Here is an 18,262-nt window from a genome sequence, read left to right on the forward strand (position 1 = left end):
GGGGGCTGCAGGGCTTCCCCCTCGGCCCAAGGGGAAGTTGCCAGTGGAGAGAAGGCCTTCAGGAAGGATGGAGAGGGAAGTGTGGGGCCCTGTTCAGTCTCATCTCCAGGGCTGAGCAGTTTTGCCTCCAGGTCGCAGCCTAGATGAAGTCTCTTCTGTGTGGGAGGCAGCCCTCCCTGCCTTGTGCTGTGCAGGGGCAGGAGGCTGCAGGCAGAGACGGGAAAACCGGGAGGGCAGCAGCAGCAGGCACTCACTGGGGGATGAGGGCACTGGGTATGCGTAGGATGCTGCTGTGGCTGTGCTGAGCCCTCTGCTTGGTCCAAGATCAGGTCTCAGCACCTCTCTTCTCGCCCTCATTTAGCTGTGACAGCAGCACTGAGCTGTATGGTTTGTACAGCCCTGTCTAGAGCCCCTCACATGGGACATGAGTGGGGACAACTCAGTGTACAAGAGCAGGCCCTGGCCCAAGGAATGGCACAAGCAGAAGACCTTCACCTGTTACTGTCTGAACACACCTCTCCTTTTAGCAACTGGTGTTTCTTAAAAATGAGAGGATATCTGCTGTAGTGCTGCGAGTTTGTAGGTCTCGGGGAAGAGCAGGAGCAGATGGTCAAAGGTGATGCTTATGCACAGTGTGAACAGCCAATGTTGGTAACTGGCTTTGCTGGTGTTTTCACTGTGCAGATGAGACCTGAAGTCTAGAGAGGCCAGTGCCAGCGCAGGACAGGACACCAGTGTACCAGGTCTGCGCAGTGCCTTCCCACGCTGCTCCCAGTGCTTTTACCTTTCTGAGCACCCAAGACATGGTGTTTCCCACATCAAGAGGTTTATGGAGCCAAATCCCTCCTGGTTACTGGTCTTCACCTTTCTTGTGTCCAGTCAGAAACAACTGGACCCAAAGCTGGAAATGGGCCTCCTTATTTTGCTTCTCAAAGCAGAAGGGAAAGTCATTGATGATTTTGTCTTTCAGCTGAAGAGCTACAATTTCAGATACCACCTCCAGTTTTCAAATAAATGGAAGAAAATGTACTTTAAATTTGCCTGTCTTCCTCCCAGATTTTTCCCTCTCCCTAATTTCTCCTTCAGTATATTCAATACTGCCCTGAGTTCTTATCTTTGGGCTTCCTTCTCCTTCCTACACCTTCTGGGTTAAAGGTCCTGGACTTCTCTTCTCTGAAGGTGCGGTACTAGGGGAGTTATAGCACTGCTGGGGACATCAGCTCTCCCTTGAGACTTCGCCTCCTGAGAAATATATGGATGAGGCAGACAAGATGATCTGTAGAGACCCTGGGTGGTGACAGTCATGGAATGGAGCTGATGATCCAGATGGGTCCTTCTGGTGCCCTCCATTCACTGCAGCATCCATCATAACAAGTGTTAGTGAACCACATTCCCTCCTGTGCCCTGTACAGGAGTAAAAAGTCTCTACAGTCCCAAGAGGAGTAATTCTGTCCCAGCAGAAGAGTGATGGGGGACTGCTCCTTGGTGGAAATCCCAGATGTCCTCTATCTTTATAACAGCAGCAGCTGACTGATGACCAGTGATTTCATCCTACCAAGCAACAGGTGAGTGCAAGGGAGCAGACATATGGAAAGGAGATATATGGCAGGGGAGCCTGCAGGTGAGCAGAGGCCTGGTGGGGAGCTGGAGAATGTACTGGCCAGGGAGAAACCTGTGTCCTGAACCAGTGGTGGGAGCTCTGATGTGCAAATCCTGCTGCAGCCACGCTCAGTAGAGATGGAGCAGTACAACTCTGGGGTCCCCTGTCCTTGTTCTGTGTGACTTAGTCTCTTGCTCTGACAGCTGAAGCTTTTGCTGGTCAGATGCCTCTGGTGGCTGGGGACTGCTGTGGCTGCTCCCCTGGCCCTAGCCCACCTCGTTGAGGCTCTCCAGCCATGCGTGACATTAAGGCTCTTCTAGGTCTCTGCAGGTTTCGCAAGGTTGATTGGGACCAGCGCGTGTCACTCTCGGCCACTTCCTCATCACCATAACTCTGGGCTGAATAACAAGAGGCCGAGAATCTGCTAACGCAGGCCCCGGCAGAGTGCCCCATCACTCTCTTTTATTCGCCCTGGAGATTTATGCTGCCTATCTCCCTTCCCTTTGTCCACCAGCCGGGCCCTATAAGTCACATCCTCGAGCTGACAGGTCACGTGGCCCGAGCCGCTGCCCTGTCAGAGTGACTGATGCCTGGGGGTGATTAAAAGAGAGGAGGGGTGAGAGGTCAGCAGCAGGCGGCATGATGCGAGCAGGGGATGTAATTATCACTCCCGTGACATACTGCTGGAGGCTTTCATGGATCGTCACCCAGGCTGGAGGTGGGCAGGGAGGTGCTGGAGCAGGGAAGGGGAGTGGATGGACACAAGGTGAGAGCAGACAGTGGGGTTACGGGAGGCAGGGGCTTTCCATTTTTGAGAGAAATTAGGAAGTGGAAAGCCCAGCCTGTTCCCCAAACAGAACTTCTAGACTCCAGAAAGAGAGAAAGGACATCTGGAAAGCTGCAGGTATCTCTGCTGGGATCAGGAAGCAGCCCTCTGTTCGGAGAGGTTTTTGGCCACTTTAAAACATTTTAAGGTCGCTCTGCTGCTGCATCCCAACACTGACAACACAACACAGGCAAGAGTGCCTTCAGACATTCAAAAATGAGATGCATATGTGCTTTGCTGGGGGGTGATTTGGCAGAGCAGTTGGCAGGCTGTGCTGGCACTGCCCGTTTACCTCGGCAATTCCCCTGTCTGGAGTCTTTCGTGGACGAGATGAGGCTGCCTGGGTAAATAGTCTCCCAGATACACCACACAGGCTATATCTTTGGATGTCTCCTTTCTGGACAAAGGTAGAGATGGGCTCTTCAGCAGAGCAAATAATGAGGAAAAAAGTAGATGAAGACAGATTGAAAGGTACATATCTCTGTCCTGGAGAAGATGATTTTGGATGGAACAGGAGGACAGCTGTCATATAGCCATATAAATGAGAGAAATAATTCAGATTCTGACAATGGGAAGATTAAGAATGCTGGCTGGCAGACAGGGGTTGAAGAGCCTAAGATGATGTTGAGAAATGTCTTAGCAGTGAATGTAGTCATGAGTATGGTCAGGCTGTAGCACTGCTGAGCTTTGGGGCAAGAACTGAGAAGATCCATGGGAATACTTCAGAGAGTTCGCTGTTACTGTCTCTGATCTGACTTCGGTAATTCTAGGGTATCAGAGTTTTCCCATGGATTCTATTTGTGCCTTCCTAGGGCTCCATTGCTGAAAACTGTATTTCTAGTTTGTTCTTCTTGTAACTGGGAACCACTGCATCAAGGTGTTCCCTAGGCTAGGACTGAGAGCTCCAAACCTCCAGTTTCCAAGAGTATACATGGAGCATTTCCAGTGATTCAGGCTGTCTTGGTGAGCCACAGATAGCATGGGTATTTCTCACTATAGATAAGTCTGAAGTTTAGTATTAGGGCCTTGGACTATGCATGGGAAGGCGGTGAAGAACACGCAGTACTGTGCTGTCATGCCCTCAGAACTGAGGGATGCAGGAACACCCCTGTAGGGTAGGCAAGGGGTCCATCTAGTTCAATATCCAGCCTCTAACAGTGGCTGTCATCAGAGTGTCTCAGGCGAGTTCATGAAACAGGCAGATGTGCCCCACCACAAAGGTCTTCCTCTAAACTTTCATGGTTGGAAGATGGTGATGCGGACAGCTGTACCTAGTGCCACTTTGAGCTTTTGATTAGTGTTGTTTGACAGCACGGGGACTGACAGCCCTTCAGACTTAGAGGGTGAATGTGTAAGTAAGTCAGAGTTGCTCTATTCCTCTCTCAGAGGAAGAGATAGAACTTCTTGGTGATCCTTAGGCTGGGAATGTATCTTGTTCATGATGCCTCCTGATTATTGAGAATGAGTGGTTACATATAGATGTCAGAGAGCAAAAGCTACCTGAAATACAAAATGAAACCAATCCAAAACAGACCAAGCAAGAAGGAAAAAAACAACCTCAGTTGCTTCTCATATCATTACGATTTCAACACTGGTATGGCTCTAAGGGCAGCGAGAGGAATAATTTATGGTTAGAGGAAAAATATCACTGAATTAAACAGAGTAAATATTATTCATGCAGTCTGAATTAAAGGATAAGCGTATTCTAAACATTGTCTTTCTCACCAGCCCCGGACCGAACTACTGTCACACCTCATTGAAGCTCAAGAGCTCAGAATTTAATTTATCATTAAATTATCTAAACTTAGAAAGAATCACAAAACTCAGCAATATCTGCAGAAGGCAATCTTCAGTCTCCAAATCATGCATCTTGGCCTTTCATGCAGAGAAAAGGACACGCTCCTTCAGATTCTCAGCAGTGTCATGGCACATGTATAGCAGCTCTTCTCCTCTCTGCTTCATTTTGTCATTGCCATGCTGGGAAGCATAGACAGGACTTAGTTAATGATTCATATTACTATCATTCACATGCTAGTGTGGCTCCACTGCAGATTTTCAGTGAGGTGTTTATTTCTGGAAGGTACTAAGCGTTATAGGTAGTCTCTGCCATGTTAGCAGAGTGTCATCAATAGATTTGCAGATTCTGAGAAAATACAGCAGGAATGAATGCTGAAAATTCATCTAATCCAGCCCAAAGTTACCTATGTGATTCCTTCCAAATGCTTACCTAACTTGGTCTTTAAGAAAAATTATGGTGCTACCACAACCTCTCTAATCAAATTCTTTCAAGACTTTAGTACGCATACAGCTAAAATATTCTCCAAGCTTTGTAAATCTCCCCTGATGCAGTTTAAGGCTATAGTTTCTCCTGCTCCCCAAAGATAACGCCTCTTCAAAGCAGCCTGCTATGTATTTGAAGATAGCCATCATGTCTCCTCCAGTCTTTCTTTCCTATAGACTAAACAAACCCAGTTACAGCCTTTTCCCTTCAGGTCAGGTTTTCTAGATCTCTGATCATTCTTGCTTAAATTCCCTGGGTCCTTCTGGCTCATCCACTTTTTTTGTTGAACTTCAGTGTCCAGAAAGGAATAAGCAAGGGCCAAGAAGTCCAGCTCAGGCTTTATTAACACCAAGGGTAGAGCACAAGGATTAGTTCTTTTGCCTTCCAAGCTGTTCTCTGGTTTGTAGAGCCCAGTACATTCTTTGTCATTTCACAACAGCTTGGCAGGGGAATTTGTCTTCAGCTGATGACCTGTTTCTCCCTACATCCATTCTATAGTGCTGTTACCTACCTGATTCTTCTCCAGAAGGATGATTGTGCAGTTGTTTATTCAGGCCCAGATGTACTGGAGAGGGAGTACGCTAAGGGAGCTTTAGCCCATCTCCTTTATCACTTCCGAGTGCAATGAGCCTGTGATGGGTCCTGCGCTGAGGCAACGTGATGGTAAGTCTCTCACCTTCCACTAAGTTTTATAGTTGCATCTGCTTGTGTTATTTCTATCTGATGGCTGAGTGTGGTGCTGCGGCTGACCTGCCTCCTTTCTTCCAGAGCTTTTCTCCAATTTGTCAAGGTCATTTTGGATTCTCAGCCCACTCTACAATGTCCGTTCAGTCTCTTCCATCTTAAGTAATCTGTCAATTTATGAGCAAACTCTCTGGTACAGCGAAGCCTGTGGTGATGGGTGACCACCCCCTGGAAAAGAGGAAATGATTATACCTCACTGAGAATTGGCTAAAAAAGTTATTGAAAATTAGAAGGGTGGGAACTGAAAAGGATTAACCTAACCAATGCACTGTTCACTGAGTCACCTCCTATTTGGTGATGCTGGAACAGTTGCCTTTTTTAGTGTGGCTTAAAGAAATCCTGTCACTTAAAGTACTAGGGACTGAAACTGAATGTGATTGGGAAATGGGAGACCAAGAGTGACATAAAGTTACTTGAGTTAAAAAGCGCTGTGTGAATACATCCAAGATTTTTTGCAACCATTAACTCTAATAAAAAGTGGGATTCCTTTCATTTGTGTTCCTTTTCCATAATGGTTATAAATAGCGGGTATTGGCAGGAAATGTTTGGTGAACTGGAAATTTTAAATCAAGGAGGAGTTCCAGATGTGAAATCTGAGCATTTATGCCAGAAAACTTGGTTGTAGGGCTGTTCTAGGATATTACAGCATACGGACTACAGAGAGCTTGTCCGCATCAAATAATTCAGTTGTAATCTTGCACACCAAGTGCAAAATCCCTCTTCTCATTTGGTGAATTCCAAACAGCAAATACACTTGAGAGAATTCAGCATGAACAAACAACCCATCAATGGAGAAACAGGTTAAATTTGGCAAATAGAGTATTTGCTAGGTATTGCTTGCTTAGCTTTACAGGTTACTGGAAAGGACAAGCCAAAACAGCTGTTCCTAGTCCTTGCAGGAGAGACATTTCCTTGAAGAAAGCATTAGGAGTCTGTTATTCTGGGACAGAAAAGACAAGAGAAAGGGAAGAATTTACTGACGATGAGCTCTAGCAATGATGATGGGAGGCAAAAGGATATGGTGGTAGAGAGAGGAACTGGATGAGTATAGGCAGGGAGAACAAGAGCAACCGATAGGAGTGGGAGATACCGGAGAGGTGGGGAGCGTGGGGGAGGAGGCGAGGGAGCGAGCCAGGAGAAGACAGCGTGACTGTGTCTGATGTACACTGACGAGTACCAATGTTAACTGTCACCTCTCATCTCCAAACTAAATCACACCTGGAATTGGAGGCAGCGAGGAGCTGATAGAGTCAGCCTTAGAGAGCCGACAAGTCAATCAGAGCGGAGATGCGTGGAGAGACACCAGCTTTATAGGGCTCGGTGCCTTCATTCATCGCGGGATTTACACCTGTCAACTTCGTGGCGGGGGGAGCGCGCCAGGACTCACTGCAGCACCGCTTAAAATGGGACGACAGACACGTTGCTGCAATCACCCTCTGCTCTCCTTTTCTCCGGAGGGTGCGTTTGATGTTACAGGGAGCTCAGCTGCCTCTGCTAGATGCGTCTGAAGCTGAACGCGCGTCCTGCCATGAGGGGAAGGACTGCCTGCATTTCAGGGCCTGGACGGCTGCTCCCCACACAGCTGCAGTGCCCCAGACCAAAGCGGGAGGGAGGGCTGTGCAGGGCAGGGGGGAATGACAGGGTAGCTGCTTGCTAACCAAAAGGCTTCAGGAGCTGTGTAGGCTGTGCAAACCCGTCTCATTATCTGAGTCTTTCATGATATTTATTAGAAGAGGTCAGCAGAGGCCAGACCAAGAGATCAGCCTCCCTGTCTTCTACCCAGATCTTCTCAAATAGCTGCAGTGCTCCATAAAGACCCTCCTCTCCTTTCAAAAGAGCCCCCAGATCAGAAGTCTTCCCTGCTGGCTAAATCCTGGGTACCAAAGCTTGTGATACAGGCTTTGAGCTGCCTGATCTCTTAATCCAGCTGTGTGTATTCATTTGAAACTGAAAGCAGCTCCTTTTTGTCGTCTGCTTCTCAGCATTAACTTCTCTTTGATGTAATTCTTGCTTCCGATGCTCTCTCCCTTCATGGGGAAGATTAGTGTGAAATTGACCTGCTTCTCCAGAGACTGCAGTGTTAAGCCTCCAACACTTGGTCCTTATGGGAAATCCTTAACCCACATCAAGAGCAGGGGGAGGGAAGGAAAGTGTAAGAGTCCTGGACTTGACTCTGCCAGGGCCCTGTTGCCTCCATTTCCTTCATTGTTTTGGGATTGGGGAGCATGGATGTTTAAGGAGCTAGGGATCTGCTCTGAGTGATGCAGGTATTTTAAAGCAGGGACAAAGATGGCACCCTAGCTGCTAGGCATATATCTTCTCAGGTTGAGAAGAGAGGATGACAATGCAGGGTAATCAGAGGAGACTGTGAGCACACAAACAGTACGCCCAGGCTGGTCAGAGGGACACCCATGTTTTGGGAGTTAAGCCACAAAATTGGTCATTGCTAGTCTGCTGTGAAGAAGTACACTTGGAGATGGATTGCCTGTGCCCATATGGTGGGGATGGAGTGCATGAGACAGAAGTTCCCTTTTCTCCTAGGAGAGATGTGGCTGCAGGGTTGCTTTGTGCTTCATCTGGAGTTTTTCCTCATTAGAAGAGCGTTGGGCTCAGCGGGATGAACTTCAGTGAGCTCCAGAACTGTAGTTCCTGAGTGTCTATGCCTTAGACAAGTCGCTAGTGAGGGTCTCCCTTCCCCACAGTAGCAGGACAACATCCCTTGCTCTCCCTTTCACTCTACTTCTTGTGCCTGCCTTCCCCCACACAGCTGCTGTTCGTTGGTCTTCCATCATCCCACCATTACATGTTCTTCTGCTTCCACTTTACTCTGCCAACCACTTCCATCAGCCCTTGGACCTGCTCCTGCTTCCTCCTCCACCAGCCTCTCCTGCCCACTCTGTTCTTTCTGCTGGCTCTTCCCTACTCCCCACACCCTCAGGTCCTGACTTGTGCTGCACTCCAGCCCCAGCATCCCCTCCTGCTTGGCCCTGCTCCGTTGCCCTCCCCTCAAACACACGGTGCCATTATCTCAGGGAAGGGCCTTGAGCTCCCCCCTTGGTTTAGCCTTGTGCTTCCTCTCGCTTGGTTGCCCCCCTCCCTTACCCAGGTCTGCAAATCACTCCTTCCCATGTCAGCCAGCAAATTGGTTTATCCTCCCCCCATCCCAGCTTTCATTACCTTGCCGAAATGAAGCGATATCTCCTCGGCGGAGGCTTCCCGTTGCTGCAGCCAGTACCCAAATCATGAGAGCTGGCATAATAAATGAAGACAAAGTGCCGGCGGCCCGGGCCATCTCTCCCACTGCGCCACTAGCCGCTGCCAGCTTCATTATTCGCTTAAGTTGCCGGAGAAAATTACTTAACCCTGACCCGTGTATTAGGGCCCTGTATTAATGCTGCGACAGGCGTCTCTTACAGCAAAGAACAATTTATTAGAGCCGAAACAGGCTGCTTTTCTCTGTCATTTTTCCAATCTGAGCTTTGAACACACATCATTAAACTTGTCTGACTCTCTCCCCTTCTCCATCATTCCTTTTTTATTTTTTTAAACAGAAAACGCTGTAGAGAATGGAGATTGTTCTGAACTGACTCTGAGTGCCTCGGTCTTTGCCCCCTCCTCTCTCCCCCTATGCTCTTTCCTCCAAACACAGCCCATGTCTCCATCTCTCTCAGCCTAATTCACCCTTACTCTCCTATCTTAGTAGTCACATTTCTGGTTTTCAAACTCTTCCTCCTGATATTCTCCCATCTTCTCTGCTTGCAGCTCTGTTTGTTTGCCCGTCCCTCTTTGTACAGGTGTCACGTCTTTCACTCCATGAATTTGCTAATCTTCTCACTTCTTTCTCTCCGCTGAACTGGAGGAAAGGTGCTGGGAGGTGCATGTTCCTCATGCCAGCATAGGGTCTGTCCCATCTTGCCCTGCCCTGGGACTCCCTGGGACACTGGAGATCATCAGAGCATCTCGGAGTTGCCCTATGAACTGATTTTTCAGCACTTTCACCCTCATCCCATTCTCTCCAAGGGCTTCACCTAAACACTGTTCGGTCCTCTACGTCACCCAGCAGTGCCCAAGCAGTGTGAGCACTAGGAAGGCTTTCAGCAGGACTGACTCTGTGTGTGTGAGGGGGCTTTCTTCTTACTTGCTGAAATACTTCCACACGCTTTTGCTGGGTTCAGTTATGGTCTCTTTTTTATAGCTGACTCTTTATGAGATCTAGAGTAATGCATGATAATACAGAAATGTGGTCAAAACAATCATGCTGTCCCATTTGAATCCCATGCTGATGGACCAAACACACAGAGGCAAAGAGAAGTTAGATACAGAATGCTGGCCAAGGAAGTGATAATAAATAGGAACATTGGTCTTTTTAGCTCAGTAGCACTGAAGCTGCATGTATTGTCTTATTTGGTTCCTCACCTTCCCTCTGTTAATTTGCTTTTTTTTTCCTCCCTTTATATACCATTTATCAACTTCCATGTTGTTTTCTCACTGACCCTTTTAATGAAATGATTGTGTAGCGCTCATATCACTGTAATATTTAAGTTCTGTCTTTTTTCCCCCCTATTTCAGCACTTTCCCCTGTTTGAGAAGCTGTAATGCTCTCTTCTCTTTCCCATCCATCTTCTTGTGTTATCTCAGTTACTGTCCTTGTTTCAGCGTGACTACTTGGCTCTTTTTTGCCCAAACACCTCCCCTTTCTGTTACTTTTATATATTCCAGTTGTCCCCTTTCCCAGTCTCATTCCACTCATTACAATTGATGCTTCAGAGCCATCACTTGGGATGGGTTTAGTGGGAGGCTGAGCATGCAGCCTCTCCCCTTTTCTACTTCCTGATGGGCTGCACAGAGAGAGGATGAGAAGCAGCCACACAAGTTCTTCCTCAGACCTCATTGCTGCAGCCTTGCAAAGTTGGTGGCAGAATACTGTCTGGGGAAGAAAACAGCTAGTAGTGGAAGCTTTTGCAAATGCCTAGTAATTTTTGGTTTGAGATGCAAGGCCTAGACTTCCCCACTTGAAGGCAAACCTGGGCAATGTGAGTGCAGAACGTGTCCGAAGCTGGAGGCTCCCAGCTTACAGAAGCCTCTGTGGATTCTCAGCTGTTTAAGGCTTGGCAAGAGGGCATTTAAGTCTAACTGCCCAGGATTGAGTGCTTGGTTCCTGGGTCAGGCTGCCTATCATGCTATTGCATTTTGTCTCCAGAACCCCTCAGGACAGAGGTCAGATTAGTTGAGCTTATGTTGGCCTTATTATCTATTGTATTAGGCTAGAGTTACCTATTGATACAGGGTCTTCCTCTTTATTCATTAGTTCACTGGTGATACTAGAAATTCAAGGCTAAGCCCTCAGTATCTTTAGAAGCTGACATAAGTAACCCAGAATTTCAATACAAAAACTACTTATGACAAACCTTCTCCATTTCCATTTTACTAATGGTTTGCACAAGAAATCGGCAAGGAATGGACACTTCATTGAAGAGTAAAGGCTAAATATACAGACTCTCACAAATCATTCTGTCTTCGAAGATTTCTATGTCTGACTCTGGGCCTACTCTTAACTATCTGTTAATAATTTGCTCTTTGCCACTAACTGTCCCATGGGGATAAGTTTATGAAGAGAAATTTCTAAGGGTTGAATGGATCTTGGTGAGCACCCTGCCCTCCAGCTAACTATCCAAGAGACCATGTATTCCTGGACATGTCCTCTACTTGTCAGGAATGATACTTGTTGCTAAAAAGGGAGGCCTTGCGTGGAGGGTCTGCTTCTGCCTGGATCTCCCAGAGGAGCTGGAGATTACTAGAGCTCAACACATGGTCATGGGTAGATGGGATTAGGCTAAGAAGAGGTAGGAGATCTGCCTGGGCTGGGAGTTAGGAGTGGTTGTTTGTGCTGTTTTATGCAGAACTCCATACACTGTGACAGCAAGCGCTTCTGTCTGCCTTCACGTTCTCCTACGTGATCTAGATGAGAAGTAGCCCATTTACCTTCTAAAAGTATTTCTGTTTTCACATCAGTTTATTGTGAGTACCATGTTGGATTGAGTTTCCTGCAGTCTACAGAGTGAGGCAATCTGCCCTTCATCCTGAGCCTAGAGGAATGGCTTTTGTCAAAGGAAGACGAGAGTTCAGTCCCCCTAATTTTTTTTCAATCTGTGGCTGCTCTGTTGGCACTTTGACTTCTCTGTTGCAGTGTTTCTCTCCAGTATGGACCTTGCCAAAGACCCCTTTGTCATCTCAGAACAGGATTTTTGACAGTCTTAAGCACAGCATTGGCAACAGACTAATAACAAAAAAATCCTAAGAACTAAAACATTAACTAATATTAACTATGGGAGTAATGGGTTAGATAGAGTACTCTAATTGAGTAGAATCTTTATTATCTTCCTGTCCACTGCAAATTTGTCTGGGATGCCAAAGGTTTAGACTGAAAAAAGAAGGAAAATCCAAGTGATGGGGTTTTTTTCATTGCATCATTCACATGCAAGGTAGGAGAAGTTCAACTTTTTATCCTAGTCCCATCCCCTAGTGTTTGTGTGGGCTGGATGAATTTTCAAGGCTGCTTACCTTCCCGAAGGGGGAGAAAGTTATTTCTAGCAGTGTCAGGAATCAAGGGGATTCTGTAGCTATTTGTCAGGGGAGCGATTGTGAGCTGAAGGACAGCAAATTCATGAAGACATACACATGGTGCATGAGATGGCTTGGGGGCTGGTGGGCTGTATCACAGCAGTGATACCTCTAAAAGAGGTGAAATATCTCCGAAGGAGTCACGCATGGAAAGAGTGGTTCAAAAGCTGGATCAGAGTACAGTCTGGGGTAGTTTTCTTCCACTTGTACGTCATTTCTGTGAGGGACGGAGGGAGACGGTCAGGGGTCCTAGTTTTTAGTCACCTGTTGAGGAATCAGCTAGAGAGAGACACTCTAAATGGCCATGCATGACCTCCCCATGCAGCTGGGAGCGAAGCCAACACTTCTATGCATTATCTTCTCTGGCCATGGGGGAAAGGTGTTTAACATGAGCTGTCAGCTGGGCCTTTGGGAGCTGAAGACCACTAGTGGGCTTTTGGTTATGAGTGTGCAGGCTCTTCTACCACGTAAAGCATCTTTGCAGCCACTAAAACTGCTGATCTCTGGAACTTCTTCATTGCTTCTTCCTCAGATGTGGGTAGGGGGTCACTGGGGCTGACAGGGAGAGGAGGGGTGGAGGGAGATGGCAGTGAGGGTGAGAGGGGATGGTTGGTTGGTGCAGCTGCCCTTCTGCTGGGAGTCCCTCCCGAATTCCCCGCCACTCTCCTGCTTAGCCTGATAGCTCCTCCAAGTTCTCTAATCACCTTCTTGCTGTAATGAGCCTCTCATCTCACTGATGGAAATCAGGGTATTTGGTTATGAAAGGGACACTGTTAATAACACGATCTCTCTCTTCCCCACTCCATCCCCCACTCCCCCCGCCAGCCCCCCTCCCAGCTCTCCACACAATTCTCTCAATTAACGATAGGCAGAAATTAATTTTTCCCCTGGACTGAAACAATTGCTTGGCGGAGGATTGCCAGCTCGGCTCCAGATAGGGACCTTTCCCAGCAGGGCCCAGAGAAAGGAGGAGAGACCAAGGCGATAAGCAGGGCCCTATCAGCAGCCACAGGACACAGTAATACAAATGTTATCCTTAGAAATGTATTTAAAGGGGATATGTTTATAATTCGAAGGGGATTGTCAGGCTGCTCCCCTCCCCCTCCCCACAGATCCACGCTACTGCCTTCTTCCTTACCATGAAGTGCTCTCAACCCTCCAAAAGGCTTGGCAATGTCAGCACCGCAGGCTCCCCTGGCCACAGCATGGAGGAGGAGGAGGGGGTGCATGGGTGCAGTGCTGGGAATGGCCATGGAAGGCCACAACACCCAGCACGCAAAAGCCAGGTGAGTCAGCGAGCAGGATCTGCTCAAGGGGCAGGGGCTTGTAGCAGATCTGCTTGGTCTTGAACAGCAAGAGACAAGGACCAGGCAAACACGCTGTGCACAAAGAAAGCAGTGGTAGGGGGAATGAGCAAGTATGTGGAGATAAGGGAGGAGAGCAGGCTGGTCTGGGGGGCAGGGAGAGGTTAAGTGCAGCCTGGGGCAGGGATCCAGCTGCTGCTGCATGCAGCTGTGTTCCAGTAACACTTGTGATTCAGAAAATGCTGTCGTCTTGGGTGCTTTCTAAAGCTGCATATTTATAGATCCCATATGCATAATAGCTCCATGTTTAAAAGTAAGCCATGAGGCCCAGCCCAACCTACGGTTGCCACTCAACCTGCAGGGCTACTCCAGCGAGCGTGGCCCTGGCTGAAGCACCCAGTCCGGTTCACACATCCAGTGAGTAGAGCACCGTCACCTTCCCCTCAAATACAGAATGACAGTGCATCCAATGAGCCCTTCTGGAAACCCCCACTTGCCTGCTTTATGCAGGCTTGTGACATGCCCTGCAGCCCTGTATAAGACCTGCACATCTGCGTACCAGTTGATCTCACTGCAACAGGCAGGTAATCGCAAGATGCAAGGGCAGCAAGAGAGGAGCAAGAGACTCCACAGAGGACTTTCAGGTAGTAAACCTGCTACCATTGTAACTGCAAAAGGCATCATTCCAGTCTCCCTGAGGCTCCACCAGTCCTTGTGGGTGATCCTCACATTTGGCTGTGCTGGCTTGCTTTGAGGCCTGTAGCTTTCGAAACACAGCTTGTTCTTGCTGAGGGCAAGCTAGCACTTGGTTCCTGCCATGTGATGTTAACATCCACAGTGTTCCAGCTCTCACCAGCATCACTGCTGCCACTACCAGCTCTCTGCTGCCATAGCGAATGTAATTCTTTTCCGAACATGAAAGCATCCTCAGGGGATGTAGCTGGGTCCCTGAGGCCAGCTGGGAGACTGCCAAGTGCCCCTCTGCGTGGCTCAGAGGCTACTGTTGTTACATCAGCAATGGCATGTGGACAGGCACTGTAGTGAGAACCTAGACCATTCCAGTCCTACAGCAGACCTTGATCTATTGCCAAATAAAGCATATTATCAGATAAAATGTGTTAGATAAGAGATGAGTAGCTTCATGACCAGGCTTTCAGTTGCAACACTGAAAGGATTCCTGTAATTTGTTTAGTGGTTCTTCAATTCCTGCCTTGCTTGTGCTCAGATTCTCTTTTTATTTAGTTCTTACTTCCAAGTCACAGCATTATTAACATCCTGCTTTCTATATTTAAATGTCCTTTCCATGGACGAATCCAAGTAAAACTGATTTCTCTTCATTTTTAAAATTTCTTACCCGAGGTACTCTGTATTTGTGATGCCTTGTCTCTCGCCTGTCACAGTAATAATCACATTTATGTTGCCTTGCACCTGTATTTAGTGTCCTCTCTACTGCAATCAGGAGTTTGACTTGGCCATATCAGCAGGAGTGGCACCTTGTCACAAGTCCCAACCGTGTACCCTGCATGTGGTCATTGCTCAGCTGAGTGCTAGCAGCCGCAAAGTCCCCATGAACCCTGACTGAGGTAGGATCTCCATCTCTATTCAGTGCTCAGCACACAGTACTGGAAGGAGGGTGGCCCTCATACACACCAGATTCCACAAACCTCCTGGCTCCCCTCACTTCAGCTCATTCTGTCTCCACCATGCAGACTTTGTCCATTCCCTGCCAGACATGTGAAGGCAGGCAGCAGTCCCAGCAGGCGCAGAGTGTATCTGTGACTAGTGGGGCAGCAAGCCTGGAGCAGCGGATTTGATTGACCCTGCTGGCCTGTCAGTGCAGGGAAGCAGTGTTAGGCCAGAGAAGATCTGACTCACGGAGTATAAAGAAAAGATGCATGTTTTTAAATACAAAATTCATTTATTGCTGTTAAGTGTGAAAATCTCTTCCATTTGCTGTGTGCAAGTGAAGTCTTTTAGCCTCATACACAGATGCTGTGGGCAAACAATAAGCCCTAAAAGCCAGCCCACGATTAACTGGGCTGGCTTGACCCACTGGGAGATTAGAATGCAACATATACAGACAGGCCAGCCGCAATTTCTATATTACTTCAAGTTCATAGCTGGAAAGTTATTTTAAACATCTCCCCACAGTGTACCAGGGTCACTGGAAATTAAGGACAGGTCTGTCACAGGACACTGAAATACACCAAAGATGCTGGCAGTAGATTACTTAGAGGAACATAAACGTAGGCCTGAGTTTCAACTCACCCTCAAAGACACCTGAAAGACAGAGCATATTAGGGAAATGCTAACTGATTCTTGTAGAACACTAATCAGAAATAAACTGACCCTCTCTGCCCTACAGCCATTGGCAAGAGTCCCGATGTTAGGCCAAGAAAGAGCATTGACCGTAGAGAAAAAAATACCTACTACCATGGTCTGTGAAAGAATGCAGACAGGATATCTGCCCTGCAAATAACATCAAAGAAGCGGCAAATGAAAACACCAAATTTCCATTTTTTTCTGTCTCTCCCTGCTCCTGCCCTGACTCCCTCAGCAGCTTGGTTTCTCCCCAGTTCTCAGTGCTGCCGGACAACTGCCTCAGATCAACATGTGATAGTATTGATAGTGTTGTGGTAATCTCTGTCACAGGAGAGCATGTGGGCACTTGTGCTTCCAGGGCCATAGGAGTCACTAATTTGAACTGTGGCCGGCTTCTTTGTCAACATCCATGGAATGACACCAGGATGTGAAGCTGGGATGGGACCAGTGTGTTAGGGAGCACCACAGAGCTGTCTCTGCAGTTGACTGACGAGCTTGAGCTCTTGCGTTGAAGTTCCTGGGTCCTTCTCATGCCATTTGTTCCCTTCCCTGAGCATCTCTCACTGTTGCCAACCTGACACTCTTCAGTGAGGTTGTGGAGTCACCTGTCCTGGTGACAGTAACATTCATTCTTTTTTCCATCATATTTGGTAGTAGTAAAATATTCTTAACGGAGCAGTGGCATGACCAGCTACCCAGAAAGGGCTGAGGCTACCACTAGCAGGCAAGATCAGTTGCGTGGCCTTTACTAGCAGAGGTTCCCATGAAGCCAGTGCTAAAAAATGCTAGGAAGAGAAGCTAAGCTTTGTAAGCCTGTTGGGTACTGTAGCACTGTCCTCCCTAGCCATGTTCTTGGGGCTGGTATTGGCTGATTGTAGCTGCCATGCACACGGCCACAGCCTGCCTGACAGCTTCCTCCCCTCCCTGCCATCTTCATCCAGCTTTTGTCGCTGGGCTGCCCACGCTGAGCCAGCCTGGTGGCAGTCACCTCATACAGATATCCGTGTTGGTGGACTGGCACCTCCAGACGGGAGAAATCCAAGGCAGACTGTGCCAGCAGCCAAGGGGAGGCACCAAGGAGGATCTTGTCATGTGCAGAGCCTCCTGGATTTAATTCCATATTCAGGTACTCTTTAAGCTTGGAGTGTTGGCAGTTGGGAAACAGGGCTTTGAAGGTGTCTGAGGGACCGTTCTTACAAGACAAGTAGACAAGGCCTGTTAGTCACACCAAGCTGTTGGGTTTTTTTTGCAAAGACACGCAGAGAATCTCTCCCTCTGGCCCAGCTATTACAGTGGGTGACATTACGGTGGGTGTGTACTACAGGCCACCTGACCAGGAGGAGGAGGTTGATGAGGCCTTCTACAGGCAGCTGCAAGCAGCCTCACAGTCACAGGCCTTGGTTCTCATGGGGGTCTTCAACCACCCTGACATCAGCTGGGAAGACCATACAGCTAGGCAGGCGCAATCCAGGAGGTTCCTACAGAGCATCGATGATAACTTTCTGATGCAAGTGGTGGAGGAACCAACAAGGAAAGGCGCTTTGCTGGACCTTGTACTAACAAACAAGGAGGGACTGGTGGAGGATGTGAAGGTTGGAGGTAGACTCGGCTGCAGTGACCATGAAATAGTTGAGTTCAGGATCCTGCGTGGAGGAAGCAGGGCGATAAGCAGGATCAAAACCTTGGACCTCAGGAGGGCTAACTTTGGCCTCTTCAAGGAGCTACTGACAGGAATCCTGGGGGCCAGTGCTCTCGAAGGCAGGGGGGTCCAAGAGTGCTGGTCGCTCTTTAAACGTCACTTCCTCCATGCACAGGAGCAATGCATCCCCCTGAGAAAGAAATCGAGCAAAGGAGGCAGGAGACCTGCATGGTTAAACAAGGAGCTTCTAGCAGAGATCAGGTGGAAGAGAAGGGTCCATGGAACGTGGAAAGAGGGGCAGGGCACTTGGGAAGAGTACAGGAATGTGGTCAGAGCATGCAGGGATGCGACGAAGAAGGCCAAGGCCCACCTGGAATTGAAGCTGGCAAGGGATGTCAAAAACAACAAGAAGGGCTTCTTCAACTACATCAGCAGCAAAAGGAAGGCTAGGGACAATGTGGGGCCGCTGCTGAATGAGGCGGGTGTCCTGGTGATGGAGGATGCAGAGAAGGCAGAGGTACTGAATGCCTTCTTTTCTTCAGTCTTCAGTGCCAAGGCAGGCCCTCAGGAATCCCAGGCCCTGGAGGTAAGAAAGGAGGCCCACAGAGAGTATGACTTTCCCTTGGTCGAGGAGGACTGTGTGAGGGATTGCTTAAGCGATCTGGATGTCCACAAATCCATGGGCCCCGATGGAATGCACCCACGAGTGCTGAGGGAGCTGGCGGATGTCATTGCTGAGCCACTCTCTATCATCTTTGAGAGGTCCTGGAAGACAGGAGAGGTGCCCGAGGACTGGAGAAAGGCCAATGTCACTCCAGTCTTCAAAAAGGGCAAGAAGGAGGACCCAGGGAACTACAGGCTGGTCAGCCTCACCTCCATCCCAGGAAAGGTGATGGAGCAGCTTATCCTGGAGGTCATCAACAAG

The sequence above is a fragment of the Opisthocomus hoazin genome, chromosome 7 (genome assembly GCF_030867145.1).
Source record: "Opisthocomus hoazin isolate bOpiHoa1 chromosome 7, bOpiHoa1.hap1, whole genome shotgun sequence".
Classification (NCBI taxonomy): Eukaryota; Metazoa; Chordata; class Aves; order Opisthocomiformes; family Opisthocomidae; genus Opisthocomus; species Opisthocomus hoazin.